Source organism: Schistocerca serialis, chromosome 2, assembly GCF_023864345.2.
Source record: "Schistocerca serialis cubense isolate TAMUIC-IGC-003099 chromosome 2, iqSchSeri2.2, whole genome shotgun sequence".
NCBI classification, from domain to species: domain Eukaryota; kingdom Metazoa; phylum Arthropoda; class Insecta; order Orthoptera; family Acrididae; genus Schistocerca; species Schistocerca serialis.
The window spans coordinates 1,014,300,964-1,014,324,095 of NC_064639.1; the positions used below are offsets into that span (position 1 = coordinate 1,014,300,964).

A 23,132-nucleotide genomic window follows, 5' to 3' on the forward strand; every position below is an offset into this window, starting at 1 on the left:
AGTGGGCCCTATTATCATGCAGAAAAAATGCAGCTCTCTATTCTACACTACAGGTAATCTAAATTGTGTTCTTACCGCTATGTGGTTCCTTATTTTACTTAATCTACGGACAAACTTAATGCTACCTGCAGCGTTACAAGTGTGCCAGTGCTCTGTAAACCTGATGGATGTGGGCCCGGCCCACTGAGCTAATCCCAGTGGGCATGCCCCTGTCACTGGGCTGGCCCGTAACTTGGTATCGCTGCAGTCTATCCTAAAAGCCTTATCCTATCTTCTACATCTAATCTAAATTACGTACGTCATAATTGGTGCGTGGTCCTGTCCGGTTTTTGTACACCCTCCCCCCCCCTAGTCCAGAGCAAGGCGGATTCCAGCCGTGAAGCGGCTGGCCAAGTCCCGGCCCGGCGGAACAGGAAAGGTGCACGGAGTCTGAGTTGGTGTGTTTTTTTTACTAATTAATGGTTGTCCCTTAGAAAGTTCTTAAGGACTTTTTTCGAGATTTCGTCTGTCAGCTTGTTCAAGACATTGAACGTGTTGACATGCCTTAGTAGGTGGTATCTGTCGTTATTCGGAAGCTGTTGTCGTAGGTCGTTGGCTACGTCATCGAAGAGGTGGCACTCATACACCACATGTTCTGGGGTACCTTGCGCGGCACCACAGTCACACGCGGGTGTAGCCTGCTTCCCAAACCGACATAGATAAGTTGGGTAGGGTCCATGTCCAGTAAGAAAGTGCAGCATTCCTCTCGTAGGCATGAAGTATGTAAGTTTTTCTCGTTCCTCTATGTTCGGTAGCAGCTCATAGGTTCTGCGTCCCGTATTCTCGTTGTTCCACTGCTCCTGCCATAGGTCGATCCCTCTATTTTTAATCGCGTTTTTATCCCCTGCGTAAACCCCAAGTATCTCCCTAATCTTATCCCTATTCTCCTTCTTCGTCCAGTACCAGGCGGCCTGCTCACGGATTTTAATGTCCAGTGGACAGATCCCCATTAGCACTAGAAGCGCCCCTCCAGGTGTTGTCCTGTATGCCCCTGCTGAACGTAGGAGCATGTTCCGCTGCACTCTTCTTACGGCCATAGCAGGCATGACCCTCGTGAATCTGTGTGCTCAGACCCCTGATCCGTATCCTACTACTGAAGTTAAGATACTATTGTGATATAGTGTGATTAAATTGGGTGGAAGGTGAAAGCGTTTGTGGCCTATTCCAATGAGATTGTTTAGTAATACTCTCATCGATGACTTATTTCCTTTCCGTTCAGATTTTTGGAAAGAATGTTTGTAACCATGAAATTCGTTACGTATAAAGTAAAAATAAAATTAAAAAAAATTGTCTGCCGAGAAGTTTTATATCAACGCACAGTCGACTGCAGAGTGAAAAAATAGTTCTGAAAACAGTCGATTTCTAATCATCGCGTCGTCGACGGATCACTAATTAATGATCTTTCATCTTTTCTACGATGGTGATTATCGCACACGGTAGTGGGTGACAATTTGAAGACAACAGAAAGAGAAAGAGAGAGAGAGAGAGAGAGAGGCGGTTAAAGGGATCTGTCTGTGACTAACGGAGAGGGCCGGGAGGGAGCGGGGGCGGAGTGGTGAGGGGGCGATGCGGGGGCGGATGGCGCGGCCTCCGCCGTGGGTGGCTGCTGCGGCGGCGGCAGCGGCTGGTGTGAACGCCGCCCGCCGCGACGACTCAGAAACCGTAAACCGGCTTTAATTGTGGCGCGCCGCCTTTTGAAGTCGAGACGCGGCGATACTAAAACTCGGTAAACACGCGCTCGAGCACACACACACACACACACACACACACACGAGCGCGTGCACACACGGGCGCGCCCGCGCCCGAGCTGCGCTCGCTTACGCGCAGCCAGCTACCGCCCTCGCCGTCTTCCGTTACTGGCGCCAGTCGCCGCTGGCGCCCCACCCGCAGCCTTATTTATTTATTTCCGCCGGAACGTGATTCGGCCGCCGGCTCCGGGCACCGGAACACAGCTTAGACACACGGCGCGCACGCTCTGGCGCCGAGGAATCCGGCGGCAACGCGTTATCCCTCAAAGGAAAAACAATGGTCTTACTTTGGCCTCCGATACGGATCTCCTCGGCGAGGCAGGATCTAGTTTCATTTATTCTTTTCCTCGATTCCATACTACCATGTAAGAGTCTGTAATCATTTCTCGTCCAGATATATTCTGGCGTACCTATTTTTCCTTGTTCTTTTTAAGTCAACAGTCTCCCACCTAGTTTCATGAAGTCACGTATTTGTTTCCTCCGTATACCAACCTTCTCGTTCCTGCCACTTCCCTATTGTAAAACTCATTTTTCAGGGTTCCATACCTCAATCCTTATAGGATCATTTTGTTGTCTGTCAGTTTGTCTGGCTGTCCGACAGTTAAAAACCCTTCTTATCAAGTAGAAATTTATGTCACTTAGCAAGATCGACGGTTCCTTAACGGTGTAATGAGATGAAGCTTCTGATTCAATGTGACCAATAGTTTCGGCCATTTATGCCATATCTTTTCATACCTGCAAACTCACTAATCAACACATTAGTTCTTCGGTGGTGTAATAAATTTAAGCCTATAAGTCAAAGCAAACAAGAGATACGGCCATTTACGTCACATAAACCTGTAGGGGACTTCCCATTGGCCTAGAACAATTGTTTGGCAAGATGGAAGGTTTAACAGTAGAAGTATATGAAGAAAAAGATTGAGAATTTCCCCTTGAAGCACATGAAAAAAAAATTTTTTTTGTAATCTCTTATCTGACTGTCTATCTGTCCTTCAGTTAGACCCCTTTCCCTCAGAAACGCGAGGACGTATCAAGCTGAAATTTATGTCTCATACTGAGGTCCATGGTACTTTGGCGGTGGTAAAAGATTCAAAGTCAATACGATCAAAAGAAACGGCGATTTATATCACATATTTTGGTACTCACCCATTAAAACCTGTAGAATATTTCCTACTGAATTTTCACAAGAAGTTAGATTTTACTGTACAAGTAGAGGGAAATATCAGAAACCGTTAAATTTTAATTATATCACTCCAAAAAAATATTTCTTTTGTCTTGTGTTATCCGACTTCAGGCATGACATTAAAACATTCTCGAAAGTTTTGGAATGCCTGAGACAGAGGTCTTGCGAATACAGATGTCGATAACAGGCAAAAATCATTAGGATTCTTGATTTACGGAATGGTTGAACTATTTAGTCAACGGCCTTGCCGCAGTGGATCCACCGGTTCCCGTGAGATCACCGAAGTTAAGCGCTGTCGGGCGTGGTCGGCACTTGGATCGGTGACCATCCGGGCCGCCATGCGCTGTTGGCATTTTTCGGGGTGCATTCAGCCTCGGGATGCTAATTGAGGAGCTACTCGACCGAATAGTAGCGGCTACGGTCAAGAATACCCTCATAACGACTGGGAGAACCGTGTGTTAACCCCACGCCCCTCCTATCCGCATCCTCCACTGAGGATGACAAGCCCGTCGGATGGTCCCGGTAGGCCACTCGTGGCCTGAAGACGGAGTGCTTTTTTTCTAACTATTTACGTACATAATTAAGCCTGTACGGTAGCATTAGTACGTGAGTGCTACTCACACCTGGCCAATTTTTTTCTTTCTTTCATCAGTTTATCAGCTCGTACCGATCTCGATAGTCGCGCGCGTTAGCACGTCGCTTCCGGGACTTTAAAGACGAGGGCCGGCATACCGCCCAACCTTGTTGCGGTTCCTAGACGGTTTCCCACATCCGACTAGGAGAATGCTGACTGGTGCCCTTGTTCTGTGTGCGAGACCATGTAGAAACATTTACAAAATATTCCGCACTTGAGTATGGGATAACATTAGACCCAGACAGATGGTGTGCAAATAATCCGTTCCGAAGGCGAGGGGTGGAGTGGCAAGGGAGGTGTGACGAAGGGAGGGGCACTACGCTGCCCTTTACCACGTTCATTGCCACATCAAGAACGTAATGCTGACCACGTGAAGATACGGGGTAAGGCCAGCAAAAAGAACGAGTCGTTCAACTTGTTTGATGCAGCCTCCTTACCTTCTAGTATTCTTATCTATTTTACTTGGATGCAAACTGATTATAAGTGTAGACAACTTGTAAAATTTTACATCCAAAAAACAATTTTCGAACAGGGATCATCTTCAGATATGGCACGCATAGTTTTCAAATTTACTTTCGTAGCATAATGCCTGGTACTGGAGCTGTGACAAGATTAATGGCACACTTTAACCTCTCAGCATGAGGATTATCAGATGTCAATTTGTGTCGAAGAACTAATTCCATTTTGGAAAGAGTTGAAATTTTCACTTCCTAGAAACAGCTTCAGACTTATCACGTCATACCTCGACAAGTATTGAACTCAACCAGACACTTTGATTTTTTTCTTTGTTTTTCAAAGGACGTTTCCAGAGTTGCTTATCGTACTGTATTTGTGTGTTTGTAATAGTATAAGCTAACTGAAAACAGAATGTTTTACAGACTTTGTCAATATTTAAATCGTAACAAGGGTGAAGAGTCTCTATACCCTGCAAAAATTAAGTAAAAAGTCTGAAATTTACACATGCCAGCAGTCTACACAGGGTCTCAAAACATTTCAAAAACCTGTTCCGTCAACACTTTCCAGCCTATGTTCGACATCAACGTGCAGTATCCACTCCCAGACGGCAGTTGGCAGCACTAGCAATGGACGGTATATAAAGGGTGTCGGAGCGACGCAGAAAACAGTGCAGGCGATGTGGTAATGGGGAAGTGATTTATCTGACGTCCAAAAGAGCATGATTATTGGCTTTCGGGCTGCGGGAAGAAGCATTACCTAAATGGCGAAGTTTGTTAACCGTTCGCGTACCGCCGTGGCTAAAGTATTCCATGCATGACAAAATTGCGCCATCCATACCCGGCGCGGGGGCAACTGTGGTGCGCGTGAAATGCAGTAAAGGACACTCGTTGTCCAGGATCGGGTACTAAACATAATAACGTACGCGGAAGGTCATCAGCATCATAATAAAAAGCAATTATGATCAGATTTCGAGTAAGTCCGTAGCAATATGACCGTGTCGTGCATAAGAAAAACTACGGACAATCAAGGGAGGACAAGGAGCACGGGTTACAAAAACTGATGTTTGCAAGTTTCAAGTATGCACGATACAATTTACAGGATTTGCATGATAGTGACCTACTACGTTATGCACATCAGTTTGCGCGCGACATAGATTACGGTGATTTCAAGGGGAGTAATGGATGGTTGCATAACTTCAAACAGTGCTACAGAATTGGCAGACATAAGATAACGAAAATTCAAGCACAGTGTCAGCCTGAAGATGCACAATAAACTGCGGTATCGGCCCGAAAATTTGTGGATGAGATAAACTAACTTATCGCACGGTAAGGGATTTGTTTTCAACTCTGACCAATCGAGATTTGAAGGGGAAATGCATATGAAAGGAACCCTGGAAATTAGAGGTACCAGGAGACTTGTATCAAGGTTAACTAACATCAGTGGTTAAACGCATCCGTATAATTACGACGACTGTTAATCTGGATGGTAAATTGGCTGGAAAGTTATTTATTGTGCTGCGAGAACTTGGAAGTGCTCTGCCTTCTACAATTCTTTCTTGTGTGCGTATGGAATATTTACGTCACGAATGGGAAAATGGGTGTACGAGAGCTACAACCATGGTATGAGCACTGCGTTTGGACAATAGCTGGTCAAAATAACTTGATTTTGCTTGATTCCTGGTCTGTGAATAAAAATCATTCATCTTTAGAGCAAACTATCCCTCCTGAAAGGCGTGTGACAGTGCAATTCATACCACTTGGAACCACTGGACAAATCAGCCTCTGGATGTTTGTTTTTTCCATGCCTATAGAATATATTATCACACTATCTGCCGCCACACCTTAAAGCATAGTCACTTTCACGATAAATTCCACGACAGACCGTTTCGCATTCGGTTCCATACCATAATATCCCACCAGTTCTCATCACCCCGTTGCACCAAAGTGATTCTATACATATTCTTTAAGAGTAGATACCTAGCCGAATATGCTGCGGATTTGAAACTCCAAAGGAATTCACCTTAGATCTTGATGGTGCGAACCTTTGTGATCACTGTGGAGCGGCGTTTTCCATTCGGTGTTCAGGGTGCAAGTTAATGGTTTGTTTTGAGCATTTCTTGAATGTCGACGTCCCGGACAGTCATTTTCTGTCGCCCTCCTGATGCAGATGGTGCTTCAGTAGCAACTAATATATTTACTGTCATAACTGTTAACACAACAGTTTTGTTGTGTATATAGTTCCGCGTAGTCAGCGCGTACACAACTTTCCCACTAGAGCGAGCCCCGCTAAGCACAACAGCGCAGGCGCAGCGCTCGTCCCTCTCCGCACTACGAGATGGAGCTGGCATAGAGACGGACCAAATTCCGCTTCCGCCTATCCGCGTATTAATATGTAACGCAGCCAATGAGATTGCTCCTTACTTAGAACCTTTTCTCCTCGCGGATCACACTCGCGCAGTGATAAATGAACACGCGAGGTATTATAACGAGTGTACACACCTCCGATTAGTCAGTCTGCATTTGTCTGCACCAGACTGCATTAGACTGTACCAGTCTGTACGAGTTCTACATTTGTCTGTACCAGGCTATAGTCAAGTTTCAGTCTGCGCCTATTAAGATTACCTTATTCGTGTACATAGCCATGAAGATAAATGTATAGGCAGTTTTGCCAAGTGTCAGAGATATATGTGAGAATAAGATTAACGTACCAATACCAAAAGAACTTCAGATTGTCAGTTGTAAACAGCATCCAGAACCAAGTTAAGTAATTTTTATGCTTCTTGTTATTTTAATAAATGTGTGTGAAAATTAATCAAGTTCTGTTTAAAGTTGGTCACCGTCAATCTGCTACTCTAAGCGTGCAAGTGGCATTTCTACCGTCTGACCTAACGGCAGAAGATAAACACGCCACGATAAGACCAAGAGACATATTGCCGACACTCGCCTACTTCGTTAGAGCGACAACTCAAATAATCTGATGGTGTGTGTACTGAAGGTCTTACAGTACGCTCACCACAACTTTCAAATGAGCACTGCTAAAGACTGAACTTGCGACCTCGCACTCAAGGGATTCCTTCTAAGTGGCGCGGCTGTGTGTGTTAGTCTGTGACATTACCGAGTCTCAGTACTCGAGTGATTCCGAGAGGTTCATTGCGCGCGTCATCGCCACAGCCATTTGCCGCGCACCTTGGTGCCAAATTAGGGTGCCGATGGAGGTCTCAGTAAAGCGAACTAGCGATACGGCGCGCGCAGACGCCTCGCTGTGTCGGCCGCGGCGATAAAGGGGGGCCCAGTCTGCGCCAGCCGCCGTTTCGCCTAAACTGCGCCAGGCGGGGCGTGGCGTGGCAGATCGCAATCTCTGTCGAGGGAGCCCGCCTCCCGGCGTCACAATGACGGACGCACAGTGGCGGCTGCGCGGCGCGCGCATTCAATTGCACAAAGTATATCGCGCCGGTCGCAGGCGGTCGAATTAATGTTGCAGTGGGTATCCGCATTCAGACCGCCGTCCGTGTATTTAAAGCGAGAGGGAGAAAAAAAAGGAAGTTGACAGCGAGAGAGAAAGGAGAAGAAAATGTTTTCATTGGGGCCACAAAAGAATCCAGCTGCAGCAGAGGGAAACGGAATGGCGACGCCTTTGAGTTAAAGGGCCGAATATCTGTGTGCTCCCCAGCCGCGAAGATTTGAATTTTAACTGCCCGCTTAGCGGGACGAGAACTGCACAGGCGGCTCCGCACGGGGCGCTCTCAGGGGGGGAAAAGAGGTAATTGTCGCCGTCACAATACGCTGGACCCCGATTGCGGCAATACTCGTGACAAAACCTACTTCGACCACTTGGTGCAGCTGAATTGGTAAGGAAACCCCATACCGCAATTCACCCTTCCCTCTCTCTCCTCGACACGTGTGACAAGAAAACGTATCTGCCAACTGAATAAAGTAAATGGCTCTGAGCACTATGGGACTTAACTGCTGTGGTCATCAGTCGCCTAGAACTTATAACTACTTAAACCTAACTAACCTAAGGACGTCACACACATCGATTCCCTAGGCAGGATCCGAACCTGCGACAGTAGCGATCGCGTGGTTCCAGACTGTAGCGCCTAGAACCGCTCGGCCACTCCGGTCGGCTGAATAAAGTATTAGTTCTTGTACAAGTTCGAAGCTTTTTGTTTTGCATGCTGATATTTCGGGCACTATGCGTTTATTTATCGTTTGTCGTTTTTTTCCTTGTAGTTCGCTGCTACTGTTTAAGAATAGATATTGCCAGTTTGTCATTTGGAGATAGTGAGTTAGGCCGTGTATTCTACAAAACAGTGTTCCAGGTGGAGAAATCGGAACATTTTCGACAAATTCCTCTGTCTGAGAGGGGTGACAGCAGCGGAGGCAACCAGAAACATTTGCGCCGTGCATGCCTTTGGACATAGCACGGGAAGAAGACGGTTTTCCCGTTTTAAGGAGGATCATTTTGACATTAGTGACTCTCCGCGTTCAGGAAGACTTTCACGGTTTGACGAAGATGGTTTAAACGCGTTAATCCACAGTGATCCTAGCCAGTGTACTGGAGAACTGGCAAATGTGATGAACTGCGCCGGCCGCGGTGGCAGAGTGGTTCTGGGCGCTTCAGTCCGGAACCGTGCGACTGCTACGGTCGCAGGTTCGAATCCTGCCGCGGGCATGGATGGGTGTGATGTCCTTAAGTTAGTTAGGTTTAAGTAGTTCTAAGCCTAGAGAACTGATCACCTCGGATGTTAAGCCATATAGTGCCTAGAGCCATTTGAACCATTTTGAACCATTCGCAGCAGACCTTGCGAGTTTCGAATCATAATAATTTTATAACAAAGTTTAAAAAATTCGTACTCTCGCGGATTTGGTCATAGTTAACAGCAGTGGTCTGGCACGTGGAGAAACAAAAGATCTCTCCCACTGCCTGACTCGTTCCTAGCCCCGATCAACTGAAAGGATTGCACATAGACAAGTGTGGAAAATATCACCTTCTACCGAAACAATTATTGTGACCTAATCAGAGTCCCTGCTACTCAAATGTAAACGAACATTCCTTTGTGGCGTCACTCCCATGACCTCAAGTTCCGAGTTCTGCAGCCGAATTTTCAGATTTTTCTCTCTCTAAAAAGGATAACTCCTAGCAAGCCTGTTGAGTTTGAGGAGGATTTCCTGGCAAACTTTCTCACTGCCTGCGACACTGTTCAAACGAAACTGAGGATGTTAGAACGGGTATCACAGAACTTTGTGCCATGCATTGACGCTGAGAGACGCCAGTTTGAACAACAGTTGTAAATTAAGCAGCTTGTGAAACTTTTGCAGGTAAATGAAATTCGATGTTACCATACCGTAGACGGCCCGTTATCGATCCAGCAATAGGTGAAACTATCGAAGTGTATTCGGGAGTATTCAGCGAGAATTCTGTACGTCATGATCAGGGATTGGAAGTTGGGGCCCTTGGCTTAAGCGCTGCGCGAGTGTAAGGCGACGCTTAGCATATTTTTGGTTATACCTTTCGACTTGGTCGTCTGCTGACTGTGTCCCTTACCTCAAATTGGTACATTTACTCTTCGACATCCTCCCAGAAAGTTTGTAACATCATAACGGAATCACCCTGCGTAGTGTCCTTCCTGTTGCTTTAACAATCGCAGCGTGACTAGAATGACTGGTGTCACATATCTTTGCTGTTATTTGCCTAATTTTCTCTCCAGAAGCTCTATGGTATCTGTATGTAGGTAACTGTAGGGTGGCACTAACAAGGAGAGGCCCTAAGCAGTGACACCGGTGCTTTGAAATCATCTATACCGTGCAGGAAGTTAGGAGCCCCAGGTGTCACACCCTGGAGCCGTTCACCCTGGTATGCCCTTGTCTGCGATTAATTGATGGAATTAATTTCGGAATTTCGCATGATGCTCAACAGTTTTAAAAAATAGATGTTTAACAGACTGGTTCTGCAGCGTAATGGTTAATGTATATGCCTCACACGAAATGTTGTGTGTTCGAAGCTCGTTATGTGCTTCGAAATTGTTTTTTAAATCTTTATCGAAATGGCTTTGGTCATTATTATTACTAAATTAATTGGTTTCAATGCATTTTTTATTCCTGTCAGTTCGTCATGTGATTTTAATCATCAAATTATTGTTTTCATTTACTCTTATTTTTCTATCATTCTTTTTCCACTACAAATTTTTGTTCCGTGATTTTAATTTTTTGTACTAACTTCGATTTAATTTCTTCCGTTTTATATTTCTATGTTTTCTTCCATGTTACTGCATTCATCGTTTCTGTTCCTCATTTTGCTTCAATTTTGTTTTATTAATAATCCCTTCTTCTGTTTAAATCTTCATACGCATTACTTTTTCTATAACCCAATAAGAATTTGTTTCAAGTGTTTGTATGATGATATCCACCCAAAACAACGTATGTCTTGTAACGAAATACATTTCTCACACCACTGACAGTCAACATAAAGAGATTATTTCGTCTTTTGATTTAAATGATATTTCAGCAGATTCAAATGTTTAAATAGTACGATAATAAGTAAAATGAATGAACTTCATGTACACAAACATAGCAAGTGGAAAAAGAATGCTAGGAAGATAGATGGAAGCAACTGAAAAAATTAATTCAGTGACTGAAATAATGTGACGAAGGAATAGAAATTAAAAAAAGTTACCTGTAACCCAATTAATCAAATAAAAATAATGACCACAGTAATTTCGATACATATTAAAAAAAAAAAAAAGGTATCAAACCACCTGATGAGATTCGAACGCACGAAACAATGCAGATGGATCCTGGACCTTAACCAGTACACTGTGCAACCAGTTTGTTGAACATTCCTCTTTCAAAGCTGTAGAATGTCACGCCAAATTCCGAAACTCTTCACCCGTCGATTACTCGCAAAAGAGGGCGTACCAGCGTGAAGGGCTACACAGAATGTGATACGAGGGACCTTAACCTACATTACTGTGCAGATGATTTCAAAAAGTCGATCCCGCCGGTAGGAATCTCTCTTTGTAAGAGTATATGACCCAACCAATGCTGTGTCTAAGCCTCAGTTTTGCCTTACACCCATCTTAATGCGAAATCTTTAGTTATCCATTTCGTCAATTATAATTTGCTCCACATTTCACAGGTTTGTTCATGGCTGTAAAAGCATATATTGGATTTACTTTGCGATGAAACCTCTATCTTTTAGCTACAGACCACAGCCGAAAGTCTGAGTGAGCGGTGGTAACTAGGTCCAGGAAGTGCAGGGCGACGTTAACCGCTGACAGGACTAAGGGCGTAGCCCAGGCAGGCGCGTAATGTGGGTCTGGCGGAGCGAGAAGGGAAGGGAAGGGGTGGGTGCGAGGGGGGGGGGGGGGGGGCTACGGGCCGGCCGGCCCACGACTAATTTTGGAGCGGCATTCCAGGCAGCGCGGACTGCGTGGCGTGCCGTGGTGTGGCGCGTGCCGCAGGCAGACGCGCGGCCCCCTGAAAACCCGCTCCTACACGACCTGCCCCAACAACAATTGCCGTGCTCCGCCACAACAACAAGTAGTTCGCAGTACCTTAGCAACCAGAGAGCGACAGTGTGGGTGTGCAGGCAAACGATAGGAACGTCCTTGTATAGTTTACACAACTGCTAACAAAAGATCTAATTTTGCTACAAACATCTCATTTTACTATAAATATTCGAGACTCTTCGTCTTCTAAAATTTCATTCAGGTGACAAAAGTCATGGAATATCTCCAAATATCGCCTCCGATCGCCTTTTTTCTGGTCAAGTGCGGCAACTCGACGTGGCATGCAATCAACAAATCGTTGGATGTCCTCGGCAAAAATACACTATTGGCCATTAAAAATGCCACACCAAGTGGAAATGCAGCTGATAAACGGGTATTCATTGGACAAATATTTTGTACTAGAACTGACATGTGATTACATTTTCACGCAATTTGGGTGCATGGATCCTGAGAAATCAGTACCCAGAACAATCACCTCTGGCCGCAATAACGGCCTTGATACGCCTGGGCATCGAGTCAAACAGAGCTTGGATGGCGTGTACAGGTACAGCTGTCCATGCAGCTTCTACACGATACCACTGTTCATCAAGAGTAGTGACTGGCGTATTGTGAAGAGCCAGTTGCTCGGCCACCATTGACCAGACGTTTTCAATTGGTGAGAGATCTGGAGAATGTGCTGGCCAGGGCACCAGTCGAACATTTTCTGTATCCAGAAAGGCCCGTACAGGACCTGCAACATGCGTTCGTGCATTATCTTGCTTAAATGTTGGGTTTCGCAGGCATCGAATGAAGGATAGAGCCACGGGTCGTAGCACATGTGAAATGTAACGTCCACTGTTGAAAGTGCCGTCAATACAAACAAGAGGTGACCGAGACGTGTAACCAATGGCACCCCATACCATCACGCCGGGTGATATGCCAGTATGGCGATGACGAATATACGCTTCCAATGTGCGTTCACCGCGATGTCGCCAAACACGGATGTGACCATCATGATGCTGTAAACAGAACCTGGATTCATCCGAAAAAAATTATGTTTTCCCATTCGGGCACCCAGGTTCGTCGTTGAGTACACCATCGCAGGGGCTCCTGTCTGTGATGCAGCGTCAAGGGTAACCGCACCCATGGTCTCCGAGCTGATAGTCCATGCTGCTGCAAATGTCGTCGAACTGTTCGTGCAGATGGTTGTTGTCTTGCAAACGTCCCCATCTGTTGACTTAGGGATCGAGACGAGGCTGCACGATCCGTTACAGCCATGCGGATAAGATGCCTGTCATCTCGACTGCTAGTGATAGGAGGCCGTTGGGATCCAGCACGGCGTTCCGTATTACTCCTCTGAACCCACCAATTCCATATTCTGCTAACAGTCATTGGATCTCAACCAACGCGAGCAGCAATGTCGCGATATCCTACAATATGACCTTTATCAAAGTCGGAAACATGATGGTACGCACTTCTCCTCCTTACACGAGGCATCACAACAACGTTTCACTAGGCAACGCCGGTCAACTGCTGTTTGTGTATGAGAAATCGCTTGGAAACGTTCCTCATGTCAGCACGCTGTAGGTGTCGCCACCGGCGCCAACCTGGTGCGAGTACTCTGAAAAGCTAATCATTTGCATATCAGAGCATCTCCTTCCTTTCGGTTAAATTTCGCGTCTGTAGCACGTCATCTTCATGGTGTAGCAATTTTAATGGCCAGTGGTGTATTAAGCCATGCTGCCTCTATAGCCATTTATAATTGCGATTGTGTTCCCGTTGGAGGACTTTGCGCACGAACTGACCTTTGTATCATGTCCCACAGATGTTTAAGTGGATTCATGTCGGGCGTTCTGCGTGGCCAAATCATTCTCTCGAGATGTCCAAAATGTTCTTCAATTCAATCATAAACAGTTCTGGCCCGGCGACATGGCGCATTGTCATCCAAAAAAATTCCATCATTTTTTGTGAACATGGTGTCAATGGATGGCTGAAATGTTCTCCAAGTCGCCGAACATAACCATTTTCAGTTAATCATCATTTCAGTTGGACCACAGGATCCAGTCCGTTCCATGTAAACATAGCCCACACCATTATGGAGCCACCATCAGCTTGAACACTGCCTTAATGAAAACCTGCGCCCATGTCTTCGTGGCGTCTGCGTCACACTCGAATCCTACCATCACCTTTTACCAACTGAAATCGGGACTCATCTGACCAGGCCAAGGTCCTCTACAGTCGTCTAGGGTCCAACAGATACGGTCCCAAGCCCAGCAGAGACACTGCAGGCGATTTCCTACTGTTAGCAAAGGCCGGCCGGGTGGCCGAGTGGTTCTAGGCCCTACAGTCTCGATCCGCGCGACCGCTAAGGTCGCAGGTTCGAATCCTGCCTCGGGCATGGATGTGTGTGATGTTCTTAGGTTAGTTAGGTTTAAGTAGTTCTAAGTTATAGGGGACTGATGACCTGAACAGTGCTCAGAGCCATTTGAAACGTTTGAATTTTTGTTAGCAAAGGCATTCGCTTCGGTCGTCTGCTGCTGTAGCCCATTAACGCCAGATTTCGCCGCACTGTCCTAACTGGTAAGTTCGTCATTCTCCCCCATTGACTTCTGCGATTATTTAACGTAGTGTTGCTTGTCTGCCAGAGCTGGCAACTCTACGCTAACGACGCTGCCCTCGGCCGTTAAGTGAAGGCCGTCAGCCACTGGGTTGTCCGTGCTCAGACGTAATGCCTGAAATTTGCTATTATCGGCACACTCTTGACGCTGTGGACCTCGGAATTCTAAATTTCCTAACGATTTCAGAAATGGAATGTTCCATGCGTGTAGCCCTAGCTACCATTCAGCGTTCAAAGTCTGTTAATTCTAGGCGTGTGTCCATAACCACGTCGGAAACCTTTTCCAAAATGGTTCAAATGGCTCTGAGCACTATGCGACTTAACTGCTGAGGTCATCAGTCCCCTAGAACTTAGAATTACTTAAACCTAACTAACGTAAGGACATCACACACATCCATGCCTGAGGCAGGATTCGAACCTGCGACCGTACCAGGCGCGTGGTTCCGGACTGAAGCGCCTAGAACCGTTCGACGACAGCGGCCGGCGATACTACTCTTGTTATTGTGAAATCATTTTCCCTCCTCTTAAATGCTACGGTGCGAGTAAATTATTTCTCTCTTCCCTCTAACTAGCTCTACGATGTATTTAATGTGAATCTGATGTCTGGGTACTGCCCCATATCTTCTCACTTCAGACACCTCTAACTTTTCATTCCGCCTCATAATGGGATACTGCTCGACCTCGCCGGCCGCGGTGGTCTAGCGGTTCTGGCGCTGCAGTCCGGAACCGCGGGGCTGCTATGGTCGCAGGTTCGAATCCTGCCTCGGGCATGGGTGTGTGTGATGTCCTTAGGTTAGTTAGGTTTAAGTAGTTCTAAGTTCTAGGGGACTTATGACCTAAGATGTTGAGTCCCATAGTGCTCAGAGACATTTGAACCATTTTTTTTGCTCGTCCTCTTCTGGTAAGTGAAGTATTGGGGGTGCGACATTTCTACCTACGCACCGTTCTAGCACCGCAGTTGGATGTGAGCTGCGGGCTACCGACGCAGATGCGGGTGAATGCAGAAGGCGGACAGGCCGCGGCGTCATCTGCCAGCCAGACGGCGCGAGGCTGGACTCAAAGCGGCCGCCCGCCCGCGGTAAACACAGCGCGAGGCGCGCCGCGTAAACAGCGAAAAGCCGCCAGCAGCGCCTCCTGACTACTGTGCCGCGCTGCACGCTCGGCCTCCATCCTCACAGCTTCCTGGCAGCGCGCGGTTTTACCAGCCGCCGGTCAGTGTGGCGGGAAGTTCTAACACGACCTCCCTCGATTTATTTGCTTTCAATTTTTGTAAAATAGACGTCTTAACGAGGGATGTTTCGTTTTATGGATGTTAGTATAAGGACTGTTTCATAAAAAAGGGGAACCAGCTGTTTGTCTACTTCCAAAGTTTTGGGATGACCCTGCGCTTATCTAGGGTAATTCATTTGCTCCTACCTATGGATTTAATGCTACCCAAGATACTTTCAAATACCACACACAAATTTTCATAGTCTCCCGCTCGCTACGTGCAAACTGTTGCTCTTACAGACGAAATGAGCAAAACCCTTTTGTAGGAACTATCGTGCTCGTCGTCGTGCTCCGTCTTCAGTCCACGAGTGACCTACCGGGACCATCTGTTGTGTACATAGTTCCGCGTAGTCAGCGCGTACACAGCTTTCCCACTAGAGCGCGCCCCGCAACGCACAACAGCGCAGGCGCAGCGCTCGTCCGTCTCCGCACTTCGAGATGGCGCTGTCTTAGAGACGGACCAAATTCTGCTTCCGCCGATCCGCGTATTAATATGTAACGCAGCCAATGAGATTGCTGCTAACGTAGAACCTTTTCTCCTCGCGGATCACACTCGCGCAGTGATACCTGAACGCTCGAGGTATTATAACGAGTGTACAGACCTCCGATTAGTCAGTCTGTGCCAGTCTGCATTAGCCTGCATTTGTCTGTACCCGTCTATAGTCAAGTTTGTCTGCGCCTAATAAGATTACCATATTCCTATACACAGCCATGAAGGTAAATGTTTAGACATTTTTGTCAAGGATCAGAGATATGTGAGAATAAGATTAACGTACCAAGACCAAAGGAACTTCAGGCTGCCAATTGTAAATAGCATCCAGAACCAAGTTAAGTTATTTTTATGCTTGTTATTATTTTAATAAATGTGCGTGAAAATTAATCAAGTTTTGTTTAAAGTTGGTCACCGTCAATCTGCTACTCTAAGCGTGCAAGTGGCATTTCCATCGTCTGACCTAACGGCAGAAGATAAACACGCCACGATAAGACCACGAGACATACTGCTGACAATCGCCTACTTCATTAGAGCGACAAGTCAAATAATCTGATGGTGTGTGTACCGAACGTCTTACAGTACGCATCCCACACCATTCGACCGCCGTGGCGGATAGGAGGGGCGTGGGGTCAGCACACCGCTCTCCTGGTCGTTATGATGGTATTCCTGAACGGAGCCGCTACTATTCGGTCGAGTAGCTCCTCAATTGGCGTCACGAGGTTGAGTGCACCCCGAAAAATGGCTACAGCGCATGGCGGCCGGAATGGTCACCCATCCAAGCGCCGAACACTCCCGACAGCGTTTAACTTCGGTGATCTCACGGGAACCGGTCTATCCACTGCGGCAAGGCCGTTGCCTTTGTAGGAAATATAATGTAGTTAAATTCTCAGTTCAAGATTTCACTACGTTAAAAAAAGTTCAAATGTGTGTGAAAGCTTATGGGACTTAACTGTGAAGGTCATCAGTCCCTAAGCTTACACACAACTTAACCTAAATTATCCTAAGGACAAACACACACACCCATGCCTGAGGGAAGACTCGAACCCCCGCTGGGACCTCACTACGTTAAATTTCCTGCCAAAATGCCCTGAACGCATCTCGCATGTGGATTTTCAATGCACTGCAGATTGCGTAAAACCCGTAGATGGGGGCAGCTGAATCGCACTCTGTAACTCTCTAGACTTTTGGGGCCGTTGTCATACAGGTAAAATCTTCCAGGTTGTTAGGCCTCTTGAATTCCGTCTCACACAATAGACGTTTCGACCCCTCTTCTAGGATCTTTTTCAGGATCTTCTGGTGTTTCCAGTTAGCAGACCACTGACAAAGATTTTCTTGCTTCGTTTCTTCAGAATACGTACCACTTACCAAGCTGTTCGGTACTATGTGCTACCCGAATGTATTGTATGTCAGGTCTGGTGGTGGGTGCTGTACTTAAACTTTTGGTGTTGAATGTGTCTTGCCAGCCGGAGTGGCTGAGCGGTTATAGGCGCTACAGTCTGGAACCGCGCGACCGCTACGGTCGCAGGTTCCAATCCTGCCTCGGACATGGATGTGTGTGATGTCCTTAGGTTAGTTAGGTTTAAGTAGTTCTAAGTTCTAGAGGACTGGTGACCTCAGAAGTTAAGTCCCATAGTCCTCAGAGCCATTTGAACCATTTTGAATGTGTCTTCTTTTGGGACATATTTTAATTTTTAAAATTTGAAATGATTTGGGCTTACTGCCTGTCCACTAGGACCACTGGCATCTAAAAGCAATAAGTCTTCACTGCAGTGACCTAAGCGCTGTTTTCGGTGAATGTCGCGATGTACTATACAAATGTTCTGCGTGTTCTTTGAATCTCTGTTTCACTTATTTCTCCCCCGCAACTTTGCGAAGACAGGAAACGAGGAAATTACTGTGGACGTAGCATAAGCGCCTGAGAGCATTATTCTGGATGCGTTTGACTCTATCAATGAGAGTTTCAGCTCCAGATAGTTCCCCATATAGGACACGTGTAGGTTTTGACTGCTCTCTTTAGTCCGCTGTCTTCAGAGACAGCTGATCTGTCGATGTTGGTGGGTAAAGGGCTCCCAGGGTGGAAGGAGTTTTCTTCCAGGTATCGTCCATATGAACTAGGGATGAGGTGTGACTCCTAGATATTTTCTGTCGTGTCCATGGTATGGGTATATCTAGGAAAGTGGTGTCTCCTATATTCTGGGACGCCGCTTCCATTGAAGACCAATGTCGCGTTCGCTTATTGAATGGAGTTTTCCCGCTCTTGTTCTGAAGAAGTGCGGTTGTTGTTGATGTGGTCTTCAGTCCAGAGACTGGTTTGACGTACCTCTCCATGCTACTCTATCCTGTGCAAGCTTCTTCATTTCCCAGTACCTACCGCAACCTAAATTCTTCTGAATCTGTCTAGTGTATTCATATCTTGGTCTGCCTCTACGATTTTTACCCTCCACGCTGCCCTCCAATACTAAATTGGTGATCCCTTGATGCTTCAGAATATGCCCTACCAGTGCGGTTAATGGGTGAAAATTTTCCGGCTATCTGATGAGCCATCGTCATTGGATAGGTAGCGAAAGAAGCAGAGTAGGAGAGATGGAATATTGATCAAAGTATGATTGGATGGTTGGTTGATTGATTTGGGGGATAGGCCCAAACAGCCAGGTCATCGGTCCCACCGGATTAGGGAAGGATGGGGGAGGAAGTCGGCCTTGCCATTTCGAATGAACCATCTCGGCGTTTGCCTGAAGTGATTAGGAATATCACGAAAAACCTAAATCGGAATGGCCGGACGTGGGTTTGAACCGTCGTCCTCCCGAATGCGAGTCCATTGTGTTAACGATTGAGTCGCCTCGCTCTCTAAACTACGATTGTCGTACCACTAAGGTGACTGTCTGATAGTTGTTTCTCTTCCTCGCGCACCCTTGATGGCGGTAAGCCTCGAAGCCGGAAGCGAATAGCCGTCATCTCTATTCAAATTACACACGTTCTTAGAAATCTCTATCATTTCTCGGACTTCAATTCCCTAAATGTAGGATTCCTAAGCTCGCATTCGTACGTTGTTCAAACATATATCTAGGACGCAGTTCTGCTGCTCCGCTACCGCATATTACACACTTTAACTGTGTGTAGCATTCGTGATCACTAATACGTATTTTTAACCCCAATAAACCCACATTTGCACAAGAAGCACGAGAAAACTCATTTCTATAAGTGAAGCTACTATGGCCGTTATTACATGTAGGTTTCGCTCACTGGAAAATCTATAGGTACGTACAAGGACCTATCCTCAAGCAGCTCTATGATTTTCTATTATTTGTGACCAACAGATCCCTTCTTAGTAAATTAGAATTTAGGTCGTAAAATATGTTGTATCTGAACAGTTTATCTTCGAGTCTATGTAGATGAATGATGTATTGAAATATGAAACTTTTCCTAACCGGCAAGACCTGCTCACCTACTCTTAAGTAAAAGTGTATTAGCTGTCGGTTTCGATTATCTGATCATCTTCAGTTATCATACAGTTATTTACAACAGCCTGAATGGAAAAATATTTACTGTGGCGTCAAATAAAATGAAACGTATCTTGCATCAATGTCGTTAACTGATGCCAGAGCAAAAAAACGTTAATCTACAGCCTGGTCTAAATGTTTTTTTACAATTCATGAATGTGTGCTGATGACAGAAACCGATGGTTAAAGATTTATTTACTTCCAGCTCTTGGTGGTTCTGGAATGTAAAGTTTTCAGTTATTTACGAGCTATGGGCACCATCCGAACAAAACATATTAATGGGTAGTGTCCAATGATCAGTTCTAAGAAAAGTTCAAAAGAGACGCTTTGACATTCTTCTCCGATTTCGTGCACACTGCAAACGCCGTTTATTGCACCGGAATTAGATACCCGCTGCTTAGCACACTACCCGTTTTACAAAAACTATCGCGGTTACAAAAGAGGGTGGCAATGAATGGTCGTTGAGCACTATCTGCTCGGGAAACTGGCCGCTTCCTGTACCACGCAGTTTCCATTATTTTGTCAGTCCACTACAGGTACAGAGGGCGTAGCCACTACAACAAAAACGTAGCACCATAGAGAGCGCCACTGCGGGCTCGTCCGCTCGCGGAAATCGAAAGAGTTGTGTGCGCGGATATGGGAGTCAGACACGGAAACTGGCGCCGTGCCGGAGGGCGGAATATTATACCGCGGCGGACCAGCGCGGCGGGCATTTGTAGTCAATCGCAGCGGAAGCGACCGTTTTGTTTGTGCGGATGGCCACCAGATGGCTGCCCGTAATGCGCAGCGCAGCTGTTTTATAGGCGGCGGAACAATTTGTTTGGTCGTTGTTTATATTGATGACGGCGCGTATCTTAGCGGCCGAATCGTTCACAGCTGCAACGTAACACTGTGTTTAAATTCAATCGGAGTGAGGGCGCTACAGTTTGTAAAGCGTTCCGTCGGCCTGCGCGTAATTAATTACGAGTGTACGTTTCCCGCAGCACGGCCGCTCGCTACAGGGACCACACCGCGCCTCGGCTCTGCCGCGCGAATAAATTTGCAATCGGGCCGCGATCTACTTGGCAACGGTTTGCAGGGCAAGAAATACGTGTCACTGTTAAGAGCTGTGAGCGCGGAACCAAGCGATGACACCGAGCCCGCATTCTGAGTTAATTTTCTGACATGATACCAAATTTAACGATAAACGGCAAAACATTGATAAAACTACGGCGTCTATACTGACGGATTTGTTGTACGAACAGTTCACTCACCATGAAAATCAGTTTGTGATAGTAACTATCGTTGTCTTCATTAGGAATTAAATGGCTTCAAAGAAGTAACAGAATAACGCAGATTTAACTGAGATACTAGTGCAAAGTGCGACCAGAGATTACGTTGATACCAACGATGAAACGTCAGTCGCAGCGTCTTTGTTTCCATCACAACACAAAACACGGGAGGAATTCTATCGCTACTCAAAGTGTCGGAACACGTGGCGTCATAGTTCGCAAAATTTCGAGTTCTGTTTGATCCTTCGATCAACCTATGATGAAGTGATTGATTATGGCACCCTTCACTAAGATCTGACTTTTTGGTTGTTAGTGCGTTATGGAGCTTAAGAAACACGTACTGAAACATTCTTAGGTCGTGCGTACAACGGCAACTAATAAATAAACAAAAGATTGCAATCATGATTCTGTCCAATTCTCGAGCTTTCGCTTGTTCCGCGATCAAGGGAGGTGCGATGGTACTCTTACCAATAGGGCTCTTACCGCTGTAATTCATTCTCTCGAAAGCAATTACAGTCACTTTATTACGATATATTTAGTTTGTTTGGCTTTTAATTCTTGATTAAATGTCTTGATCGTTTCATATTAATGTTGCTGTCTTGTTTTCGGAGTGATTAAAATCTGATAATGTTTTTTTATCTATTATTTTAATATGTGAACAGGGATTGGGTTTACATTTCCCAATCTCTACCGCCTCTCGTAAACAAATAAAATGTATTAGAACAAATAAGCCCTCGGTCACAAATATTAAGTCAAAATTGACCAGGTTTCGACGCTACTATGAGCGTCGTCTTCAGAACTAGACTAACTGTTCTAAAACATATTAGGTATATAATACATTAATATAATTAAAGTTTGTACTGACTGGAAAAGATGCAGTACTTACAAGTCACATATTAAAAAAGATCTAAGGCGGAAAGGCGACGTCATGAATAGTTGTGAGATGGCGAGCCGCTAAGGGCTGCTCGTACTGTGAACAAGGTATTTTTTTTGTCAAATAAAATGTTGTATTGGGTTCAGTCAAGAAATATTTTTTTTGGGGGGGGAGGGGGGGGTGCGGCATTCTCATCTTTGTTACCTTTACTTAAAATCAGCACAAATAATGTCTATATATCCCTCAATATCGGTACTGTTTGAGAACTAGTGTTGTAAATTTGTTCAAACACAATAGCAGTTCGTGCGGTGGCGGGATTTAATTACCATTTCCTCTAGTGTTTTACGAAATTCTCAGATCAGAGTCATAGTTTGTTGCGGCTAGTTCGTGGCTTGCGTATCCCTTGCATTCGCGCCTCTTGAGTTAAATGTCACGTGGTTGTTCGAACAAGTTCGATAATGTATCGAAACCTGCAGAGTATCATCAAATCTAGAGCCGTTCGAAAGCGAGTATGGTTTGCCCAGTCCCTACGCGGGGCATTCTTCTCCACTGTTTCGTACAGTAACACACAATACACAATACATGTACAGAAAATACTAAATTTTGTCCCTGACAATAAGGATATGTTCCAAAAAGTCAATTAAAATAGTTCTAATCCCTAATTCCTACAAAGGCTTCAAATAACTGTGGTGTTGACGTATGGAACGACATGGACGAGGTGCCAATTGCAAAGTAACCCATTTCTGCCTAGCGTAACATCTATGTCACATAACATTCTGCCATTGTTATCTCTTGTTGGCAACAATTAATGTTTGGTGTACCTATTGTTGTACATCTCTCAGATAAGAAAGTTTTGGCGTTGATATTTAGGTGGCTTTCTGTCAGCAGAAAGCAGGAAAACTACAGTGTCCAATGCTTTAATTCTTGAAGACTTTTTTGAATAAGATTATGTTTTGGAATAATAACTAGGTGTTATTATCTCTCGCAATATATAACACAAATTTTAAAATCCTTGCTTGATTATGGTGTCAAAAGTTCCTGAAATTTATAATACACGTTAGCCAGAAAGTGAAATTCATTGTTATGGTTCCTAATCGAATTTTTAATTGCGTGTTGCACATATGCTACACAAGGCAGAACAGTCAGTATCATAAGTTCCTTGTATGTCAGAGGCCTATATCTTAATGACACCCTTGCTATTCTTGATGAGTAGAAAGAAGAAGATGCTACAATTATATTTATTGAACCTCCTGAAGCTAATATGGAGACGGATGAAAATTCTTGTGAAAAAGAGGGAGGTGGGGCAGAAAGATAATTTTGAACCTAGGCAACTTCATGCTGGTTCAGAAGCCGTGCTGACCTACAAAAACAGGTTATCTGGTCAACCTGAGACCAATTGTTCTCATTATGGTAAACCAACCATGACATCTGTCTAGTGAGATCTGTGAGCCGGCCGGCCGCGGTGGTCAAGCGGTTCTAGGCGCTCAGTCAGGAATCGCGCGACTTCTACGGTCGCAGGTTCGAATCCTGCCTCGGGCATGGATGTGTGTGATGTCCTTAGG

General features: G+C 45.5%; 1 protein-coding gene and 1 pseudogene across 1 annotated transcript in view; both read left to right on the plus strand.

The window, feature by feature from the left end:
- Positions 1-23,132, plus strand: part of LOC126456593 (segmentation protein Runt-like) — a 127,923-nt gene that overhangs the window by 71,092 nt on the left and 33,699 nt on the right. The gene's annotated exons all lie outside the window — the stretch shown is intronic.
- LOC126459171 (5S ribosomal RNA) lies at positions 3,205-3,322 on the plus strand (annotated as a pseudogene).